Source organism: Ascidiella aspersa, chromosome 7 (assembly GCF_963924565.1).
Source record: "Ascidiella aspersa chromosome 7, kaAscAspe10.2, whole genome shotgun sequence".
Classification (NCBI taxonomy): domain Eukaryota; kingdom Metazoa; phylum Chordata; class Ascidiacea; order Phlebobranchia; family Ascidiidae; genus Ascidiella; species Ascidiella aspersa.
The window spans coordinates 26,309,653-26,320,714 of record NC_139453.1 but is presented as its reverse complement, the minus strand read 5'-3'; positions in this window follow the sequence as shown (position 1 = coordinate 26,320,714).

Genomic DNA, 11,062 nt, shown 5'->3' with positions numbered 1-11,062 from the left:
ATATAAATCAAACACGCTAATTAAAATACTTTCCAAACTTGAACCAAACTCTACAATAATATTGACAACTAAATAACGTTTTTCTCGCTTCTATTAATACGTAAACACACAAAAGCATTGTGACGGTAAATATTTATGAAGGACAGTATACTCTCGCATTTAAATGAACAAAATAATTATTTCGAAACACGCATTTGTATTCGAAACAAGGGGCTTGATTTTTTTGTTAAGCAATCCATTAGAATCAGAGACGGCCGCAGAAAATTTTCCAGGAGGCGGGGTGAGGGGCGGCAACATGAATGTGTACACATAATTAGGCTTAAATATTACACTTGTAAACAACAATAATAATCGCCAAGATTATAAAGTATAGTAGTTTAGTTTCGCGACTTAAATGTCGGGTATCTTTATCCGCTAAAAAACTTTGTCTGTAATTTTGCTTAGGCGCATTTTTTGCAATTAAAATCTAACTCTGAATTAACAGAGAAACTTCGGTAATAACGTCCAATTTGTTTAAAGCGTCATACACGCTAAAACTGAAATCAAGCCCTAAAATTAGCTGTCTGCATTTGTGAAGAAATCTCGTGGCGCGACCCAGGTTATCTGGTAAAACGACCAAGCAAGTATGTCATTGCTTACGATTAGTCGACCTTAACCCAAAACCTCTTAAAAGTCACTGCACATACATAACACCCTCTCCAGTTTCGTAAAAGATTCTCACGCAATGCTGTTGACAAACACCCTCGGGACGATAGAGTTTCCGTGCGGAGGCTGGGTGAATTGCGATGGCGCGATGCCCACCTGCGTGGTCAGTCGAAGTGGAAAGATTCGATCCCGATAGTCGGAGAACGAGCAGAGAAGAGCGACGGTTAGAATCAGGCTGTTGAAGAGCACTAGGCAAACCACGAGCGAGGGGCTTATCCCGGCATTCTCCTTGTTTGCTTTTGGTAGGAACTCGACTGAGAGCAGAAACAACAGCTCGCTGGCCACACAGAAGCTGGCGCAGACCAGCAGCCTCATGCACGTGATCACCATACCGCTGACCTCGCTGTAGCAAATTCGCAGCGCCACGACTAGCAGGGTTACGATGGCGACTCGGCACAGCACAAAAGCGACGTTGTTGGCGTAGAATGCGGCCGGATATAGCGGCTCGTACTTGCACCCGTCCACGAGTGCGTGCACCTTGATGAATACTGAGAAGAGAAGGTTGGAACAAAGGAAGAACACGATACCAGCCAGCACAACTTTACTCCACAGCAACGCGCATGCTATTAGCTCGACGCGACGGGTCTGCATGGCCTGGAAGGTGGAGTAAAGGCGGAACCAGAGACTGACGTACACTGAGCTCTTGTGTAGGAGTATGAGGGAGACGCCGCTGCGAAAAGTCCATTCGCACGGGTCAAAATCCAGCGGGATTAGAACCAGTTCGGCTGCCGCTGGCAACACGGAAACCCATATTAGGGCCGAAGTGATGCTGCAAAGGAGGTTTGTGGTTCGCACAACCCGCGATGTTGTCTTTTTCTTGTGCTGGTACAGCAGGGAGGCCAGCATCACGTAGCTGGACAGGGCCAGAGTGCAAAGGCACAAGGCCCACTCCCTAGTAAGACTCTTTGCCATGGCGTGAAATCCCCGAGAATAAACCGCTGAGAAATCTTGTATTACCTCGTTTGTATTACTTCCTCTTCTATATAGACTTCTTGCCTATGAACGAACGTAAAATAGTCTGCAGTACTAACCTACGTTATGCTTCAACAAACGAATAAAGTAGAAAATAGAAATTATGTAAAATGATATTTAATTTCGAGTGTTTTCGCAAGAGAACTCACCAATTTTAAAAATAATTTAGGCGCTTTGACAAACTAGGGAATTAGATAGATTTCCCGCGGTCACGCAGTCAATAAAAATCTTCGTAAATACCAAATTAAGTTATTAGTTGGTTACACGATGCACGGAAGTGTAGCTTGGTAATGAATTGCAAAGCCAAAAAGGTCGAATAGATCGACATTATCTTGATTAAAACGCTTTTATCTGAATGAGAAGTAAGTCAAAACATCACTTACAACAGGTGGAACACTTTAACTGAATAGGACACAAGTTCGTATCGAACGTCCTGTTGGATTAATTAACCGAGTGGGCCGAATCAGGCAAAACTAACTTTCTGATTTTTTTTTTGTAAAAATAACACACAAAAAATAACGTAACAAATATTATTCTTTTAACAAAACAGTCGAAGGCCTTATTGTACGATTTTTACGCATATCCTTTAAGTGCGTTTATTTAGTTCACACACCGTGACTCATTTTCCTGCATTATCCCCGAAATTTAAAGAACGAAATTTTCTGAAAATCATTGCATCACGTCTGCAGCTATTGCAAAATAACTATTGTATGTTTCTACTAAATTTAGGCAGCAGATGTACATTATTGCTGCCAAGCTGCGCTAAAACTGACTGCGCCTAAAATTACGGGTGGAGCGTTAATAAAAAATGCAGCGGGTGTATCACATTCACGCTTTGGGCTAAATTCGCTAAAGCTAAACAAATCAATAGAGTGCAATGCAGAGTACTAACCAACACCCTACAGTTTTCTGGGCGGGTATATATGCAAATGTTTCCACCTTATTATTAGTTTTTTCGTGGAGACTTGTCAATCCGAATGGTAATCAGTTATTTTAATTCGGGACAAAAATCAATAGATTTTAAAATGGGAAATAAACGCGGGTGGGACAAAACTAAACTGGGCCTGAATGCAATGTTAGGTGGTATATTATTCTTCGTTACGAACAGCATGTTATAGTGCCCATGTTATGGACAATTTACTTATTTATGTAAACCAATAGACGCGTTTTTTACCAGTTTTCAGTTGAAATCTTTGTATACACTTGTAGGTTACTTCTTTCCAATCGATAAAGGAGATCACGTCAAAATACCCAAAAAACAACAACAACGTGCCATTAACAGTTTACTTACATTGTTAATTTATCTTGTTTCTAAAAAGTATAGCAGTGAGGACGAATAAACAATTGAGTCGGGATATTACGCGTCTATGATGTTGCAAACCAGGGTGGTCCAAACCCAGGCCCGCGGGTCACGTGGCCCGCGACATCATTTTTTGTGGCCCGCGAAGCACTGTTGAATTATTGTAATACATAAAGTTCAGGGTTTAATCAAAGAAATATAAGTGACCAACGATCAGCAAGCATATTGCAATTGTTTGGTTATAGCCCTAGTTACATTATTAAATAAATTAACCGGTTTACTATCGCCCATCAAGTTTTAATCCAGGGGTGGCAAGAATGCCTAATTTTGGTATGTGTTAGACCGGTTTGAAAGTCGCAGTACGTCCTATATGGAACTTTCCAAAATGTCTGTTTTGCGAACTGGTAGGTTACATTTGCGTTTTGTTTTACGTCTTTTTAATGGACCAGTAAACATAACATAAAAAGTACGACCCTATATAAATTACTATTTTTGCCACTTTAACATAAATGAACGATGAAATATATAGCGCTTCTGGAAAGTATTGTATTACAGGATTTCACTGTGACTAAAGGTTAACGCCCTGGACCTTTCCATCGTGCAATTCTAGCCAAATATATGCAGTTAAAAACATTCTAGGCCTATAAATGCAGTATTCTGTTTTGTCAAATACGCAATTTTTTCGCGCTTCGTGCGCACCATTTTGCCAGCAGTCTCATCATCACATTGCTTTTGGACAATGCTTTCTGTCGTCATCTTTAAACATTTCATGCCCCGACCATGAAACATGCTCCTAGCAGGCATGTCGCATATATAGCCTAATTTATGTGTCCCGCCAAGTATATCAAAGAAATATTGTGGCCCGCGATGCTGTCAACCTTGGACCACCCTGTTGTAAACTATTCAAATAATCAAACCATATACGGTCACAGGTCTGAAATCGCGTTATTGCAATATAAGCGCACAAACATTTAACAATTCCCAGTCGCCAATTACTTGGTAATCATGACCAGATTAATTTTATCCTTATTTAGACAAAGGAGAAAAAACAGCAGATTACGTTATACGTCACTGTTACCTCAACGTCGTTTTACGTTTCTCTGCGCCTTCATGAAATTAAAATAAACGCTGTAAAAATGAAAGCACCGCCACTGGCGTTCTTCTTTTTATCTATGGCAGCGATCCCCAAACATTTTGAGGGCAACCCAAATTTGAGTTTTTTAGCACTTCGCGACCCGAGGCATGAGCAAGTGAATTTAGTCAATGTTTAGCAATACATTAACGAATTTCTTTTAATGCCGTTTTTGCTTCATTGACCTATTTACTCTATTCGGCTCCAATTTTGTTTCGTAATCAACTGAGCTTGACTTAAACTCGTACATGATTTAATGACGAAAGTGAAAACGGCCCAAACTGCTTATGATCGCGAAATAAGACAAAACAAAAGTATTGCGTTTGCGGCAACAAATTATTCTATGTTGGAAAACCTTTAATGTAAACAAACAAGTCCAATTTTAACCAATTTTAATCGTGCCTGCGTGACCCAAGCATTATAATTGTGGAAAAAAAATTATAGCAGAAAAAAAGGAATTATTTACTGCTTTCGGCGTTTATTATTCAACGTTGAATGATATGTTCGCCTTACGAATGTATAAACCTTGCCATGTTTTCAAGCTCATTTGATTTTTGCAATCTTCATGCGACACAATACCGAAAAAAACCTTGACTTAAAACGAGTAACGCAATTACAAGTATGGTAATAAACGTTTTTTTACTTAATTTTTGTTACAATGTTTTTGACGACCATATTACAAGATGACGAAATGACAAGATAAGGCCGAAAACAATGTGCTTTATTATTGCGAAAAGTGACCAAACAATGTTGAGAGCAACTAACTCGATCGAAAGGTGCCAATGAAAAAACTGTGTAATACGTGAAAATAACATAAGTTCATAAAATAATCATACCATTTAGGTCATCAGTGTAGATCAGTGTTTCTTAACCAAGTCAGGGCGCACCTGTGAACCCGTAAACATGTGACGGCGCACCTGGCGAGCGAAGCGGTCGCGATGTTTTTTTGGTATACCGATATTTCTTTTGAATTTCTAGCAAGTTTTGATTGCGCATAGGCTTAATATAGTTGCTTAATCGTTAAAGTACTGTATGCTCAATAAGTTAGGCCGAAAGAAAAAATACAAAAAGTATGTTTTCCATATTTTGATTATGTTTTTTGTTTGCCCACGGCGCACCTGCCAGCCTTCTATGCCGCGTCCCATCGGTGAAGCGCTGTTGTAGGTGGAGGGTTGCAAAATGTTGCAGCGGTCGGGTTTTGCGAGGACGTTCAAAACACTAAAGAGGAAGTTTTTTTTTCTTCAAACTCCCCTAATATGTGTATTTCTTATTGTTGTTAGGTTATTGAGGCTAGCCATACAATCTCATTTGTTACATGTAGACGTCCTTAAGGTGGACTTGGACAACTACATTTATTTTAGCTTTTCAAAATTAGATTAAAGTTAAAATTAGAGCATTTTAGTTTTTCTAAATTGGATTAGAATTAGAAACACTGAATCCCTAAAAAATCAAATTTCAACTAGAATTTGAACTAGAATCACATTTATTATTTACAACCAATTTAATTTAATCCAAATTTATTCTTATGAACGTGAATGATAAATATATGTGTGCTAATTTTTTATGGCTTTTTATGCTTTTTAGACTGTAAAACAGTCGTTTTAACCCCCCAAAAAAATAGAGTCGTTTTAACCAAAAAAATTATAATTGAAATTCCGTGTTTAAACTGAGAGAGCAAAAATGCCGTTGGACAAAGTAGCATTTTTGGTAAAATCCGAATAAGATTACAATTAAAATTAGGGCACACAAGCAATTCACAAATTAGACTAGAATTATAATTAGTCGCATTTTGCTCTAATTCAATGAATTAGAAAGATAGAATTATCTATTTGTCCAAGCCTGCCTTGAGGTAAAGGCATGTAACCATCAACCAATTAAAATAACTGCCCACTAAATTACAATTAAAGCTTATTCACTAAAGCATCAAACGCATTTGACTTTGCCTTATCAGACTGAATTATAGCAGAGTGGGCAGTTTTTACGGTATTTAGGTCACTTTTTTCGATAAATCATGTATGAGTTTGCACCGAGTTGAATGATTACGTAACAATATCGGAGCTGGACAGTTTAGTTAACAGGTCATCAAATCCTTTCAAATATTTGACAAGAATAAATTCACAAAAACGAACATTTCATAATATAATTGCCTTGGATTGCGAGCTTTTCGCAAAACTCAAATTTTGGGTTGCAGTCAAAAAGGTTTGGGAAGTGCTGCCATATGGAGAAATGTAGGACGTAAGTGGAGGAGGTTCCATTTTTACAGCGGGTATTAAAATTGCATGAAGCGCAGAGAAACGTAAAGCGGCGTTGACGTAATAGTGACGTATAGCGTAATCTACTGTTTTTTCTCCTTTTTCTAAATAAGGATAAAAATTATTCGGTCACAATTTTTTTAGAATTAGCATAAATTATATAAACTTCGTTGGACTAATCCGACATGATGTCCAATGTATGACAATAAATATCAAAAGTAGAAGATTTATTATACGAACTTAGTGTACGACCACTCGACCAGGATATTTAATGTACGAACAGGATAAACCAGACAAAAGTAGTACGATTGATTCCATAGTTTCTTTAGCACAGCGCCTGCAAATTAGCTAGTTTAAAAAAATGCCTTAAAAAATATAAAATGCGTTTAAGATATAAAATAAAAGTGTTTAAAATATGAAATGCATATCAGATTAAACAAAGTGCTATGACTTTTGTACAAAATTGAATTATGTTTGGGCTATTCATATTCTATATAATTGCAAAAAATATATGAGAATCGACAAAGGTATAATATTATCCACAGTTGTGTATTTACTTACAGCGGACGCTTACATTTTCATGAATTATGTAACTAAGCCCAGTAATGCTATTGTGGTCGCTAATTACCAACTCAAAGCATTAAGTGTAGCAATGGGCTTGCATTAATGGAGGCAAGCGAGTCACTTAGCTCTACCATTTCCGAGTTGTTTTCATGTCGCGCAACTAAATGGCCATTAGCTCAATGTCAAATCGGTTCATTCAAGCAAGTACTACATGGCATAACACATTTGAAGTCGACTGGAATTTTCAATAGAGTGCGCTTCGTTAATTTGCCTACAAGAAGATTCAAGCTGTTACACAGCGCGTGGATTGAGTCACGGGCTTGCGCAGAACTAGTTTAAATTTTACCTTGCGTACTGCGCTGTCCAGACCGGCGTAAGGCGATATTAGTGTTGTAGAGGATTAGCCGCTTGGCACTCGAAGCACTGTTTTGTTTTGGAGGAAATTGCGGCTGGAAACGTGCTTTCTGCGCCACATTTAGTTGCTTGGTGTAAATAAAAACATAATGGACAGAATTCCAGGAAACCTGACGGTTTATTTTGCGTTGAAATAGCGGAGTTGTAATGAAATGTGATTTCTGTTTTATAACTAGCACCCAAACTTGTCCGAAAAGAATAGGCTCCAAAGAAATGTGAGTTAACACGTGATCTAGTTAAGGTTATGTAATAAATCCCTCAGGGGATTAACCGCAATAAGTCATTTTATCAGCAATTTCAGTGGAAGCTAAATAATGCTACAAAATAGTGTTTTCGTGAAAGTTAAAACTAACGCCTCGGTTTTAAACGCAAAGTCGCTTTACCAACTAAGCTATGTCGCAAGCGCAGTGCTAAAGAAAGTATAGAACCAAGCGTATTACTGTTGCTTGCTTTATCCTGTTCATTGTATAAGAGGAAACACACTACCATATAACATGCGTCTAAAAAAATTAGATACGTACAACAGTGATTTAAAAGAACCTGGCATACTTTTATTTTGTACGCCGTTTTCGTTGGTCCGTACAAGTATGAAGCTAGAGCTATAAAATAATATGTAACAGTTGTACAAACGTGTTCATGATTGTTTAAGTTAAATATTTTTTGATGAAAAATTGTGTCCGACTTTTTTGTTATGTCGACCGTCTTTCCAGTTTTCGAAACCTATACGCGAAAGTAACTTAAATAGAACAATAAGAATTAATTTACTTAAGTTTGCTTCAAGGGTAAAACAGAGGTGATCGTAATATGACTTAAAAATATATTTTATAGCACTTATTTTAATGAATTTATAGCAGTATTTTATAGCTTTTACAGTGTTTCTTATGAATTTATTTTATGAATGTTTTTAGTTTGTTATCTGTGAATTGCTCAAATTAAGCTAGAGCTCAAAGTGTTTAGTACCGTACCTAATATTCGCAAAGAAGCAAATGATACTCATTCTAGATTGCTATGCTTTAAGTGGCCTAAATTAAATTATAATGTCAACAATACTTGTATAAAAATTGGTATAAAATTGCTCTAATTTGTTTTCTCTGTAAATATCCACCAAGTGAGGTTGTGTCCGGGACAAAGCATCGAATACAGAGTCGTTTGCTTTTGTAAATTCTCAAAAAGGCAATAACGCGGACGTATATCTATTCATGCAAATATAAGAAGTTCGTAAAATAAACCATTTACATACCCTAAGATATTTATTGCCACACATCGGAAATCATTTCTTGGATCAGGGTTAGGCCAATTATGTTTATATTCGCTAATTCTATAACCTGAATCATATTTAAAGAACAAGCGTACCGCATTGCGTATTCAAACAGTTTTTTTAATTAAAATGCCCTAACGCAAGTCTCGTAATGATTTAGACGAGATATAGTTGTGGAGCGCAGCCAATTAGTCAGACGATCCAGTGTTAGTCACAAGACCATTTGCAGGTCACGGTATAGGCCACATTGCGCGAATTGTGGGCGCGTTGACAAACAACAGGTCATTTCAACTAGCGTGACGTCACATATTTACATATGCAAGCAATATCAAGCATTAAAGTCAAACCCAAGAATAAAAAACACCTGCTGATACGCCTCTAATCAGCAGTGGAGCTATACGAGTTGTTTTGTGGGCGGGAGACCCCGAATTTCTATTAAATCGAGAGGAAGAGTCAGCAGTTGTTTAAAAAGGAAGTAACACTCAGTGCTGTATTACTTGATGCCCGTGTTGTGATAACATATGGACTCAGACCACTGCTTTAAATGTCTTGCTGTGACGTTGAGTCATTTCCAATTATTTGATCGGGATATGATATAACTAAGCGTTCTCGCTCTGCTAATACTCACTTTTCGCAGGATGTCAAGTTTTTTGGTAAAAACTAATATTTCTTAGATTTAAGTTTGCCTAAAAAAAAAAGAAATTGAGATGGTATTTTAATGTTTCGTTGAGAATTGGTTTGAGCAAGTCATTTCCTGAAGCGACCTTCAGATTTTATATAGAAATTACATTCATCAGGCGATTTAAAAAAGGTTCCATTTTTTATAGTCTTCAAAGCAGTGATTCTCAAACTTTGTGCCTCCAGATATTGCCCAGTGTGCTGCGAAACTTTTTGTAATTTCGGAAAAGAGAGTATTTGTATTAACAATAGCAATACACGCAAGCATTTTAGACTTCAATACGCACTATCCATTACAAATTAATTATATTGAGACGTTTACAGATAGTTTGTCGTGTGTTAAAGGTGATTGTAAAATTACTCTATTGTTGTTCTGTTAAAATTGTGTCGCGAGCCAAAATGTTTGTGAACCACTTCTTTAAAGTATATTATGAAGTTGTAAAGATTGTTATAACGGCAGTCAAAATACTTATGTTTTAAACTGTGCACACAAACCTATATTTGATTGCCGAATCATTCATGGCTGTTAAGCGTTCGTCCGGTGATTCAAGTTCGGACAAACACATGTACCCAGAGTGACGTTTCCCCCACCTTTGAAGTGACGCACCGTCAATAACATTATAGGGCTGTGACTTTGTCATGCCAGACAACTGGAAAAGCAATGGCCAACGTTGTGAAACGCCTGCAAATGTATACGCGGATATTGTACGACAACGGTTCTCAAACGTTTTTTTCAGCTAGCTGCACATTGAAGAAAAAAAAATGCGCGACACACTTAAACAAAACAGCTATATTATAACTTGGCAATCGCTCTAAATACACGAAAGGTATAGATACCTTTATATTATCACCGCTGTCCTGTTCAACACCTGAAGGTGCTAATTAATGTGTCGACTATGGAAACTCAGACTGATAACAATTAACAAAGTCCCACCTTTTATATAACAAAAGTCCCACCTTTTATAAATGATGCTTTGATTTGCTTCGAAGTCACATTAACTGAAGATGATACAAGTTCGCATCTAAGCGTGTTAATCAAGGTGATGTCGATCTACTCGACCTTTTTGGCTTTGCACCTTATTATCAAGCTACATTACAGATCCGTGCATAGTGTACCCAATTAACATTATCAGTTTTTAACGGAATATGTGAATAAAGTTTCACTTGCTTGGTAGTATGTATATTGGTGATTAAACTAGGTTATTTTCCAAAATTTCGAAAGGTTTCGCGGCACACTTAAGGATCTCTCGAGGCACTTAGTCCAAGAATCACTGTTTTACGGGGTAAATGCTAAGGGATGTCGTAGAATTAGTCAGATCTAAATTTTACTGTCGTCCGCCCAGTCGATCTAAAAGTAAACCTATTACGCACAGATTTGCGCTAATGTGAAAATATATCGTATTTGCCTTCATGGAAATCTATATGAGCCATAAACAGCAGTGGTCAGTGACCAGAAACACTCTGTTTAGGTTCCCCATCAGTATAGGATTTATTATATCACCGTGTACAAAGTATGCAGGCAAGAAACACAAGTGTTTCCTGGACCAAGACGAAAACTAGATAAATAGCTAAAAACTCTTTCTCTAGAATTGTTTTGCAATGGCCGAAAATTTATATTTGCGAATCGAAGCGCGATGTGACTTAATTGTTTAGTGCTTGAAATTGGTCATATCTTTTTCGTGTTAATATGTAAGAATCTAGGAATCATTATTTTTTATTTGCATGGAATCAAATCAAACTGATTCATTTTGGTCTTTTACTAGTTTTCTCCCGTTTTGTGCAGCTCT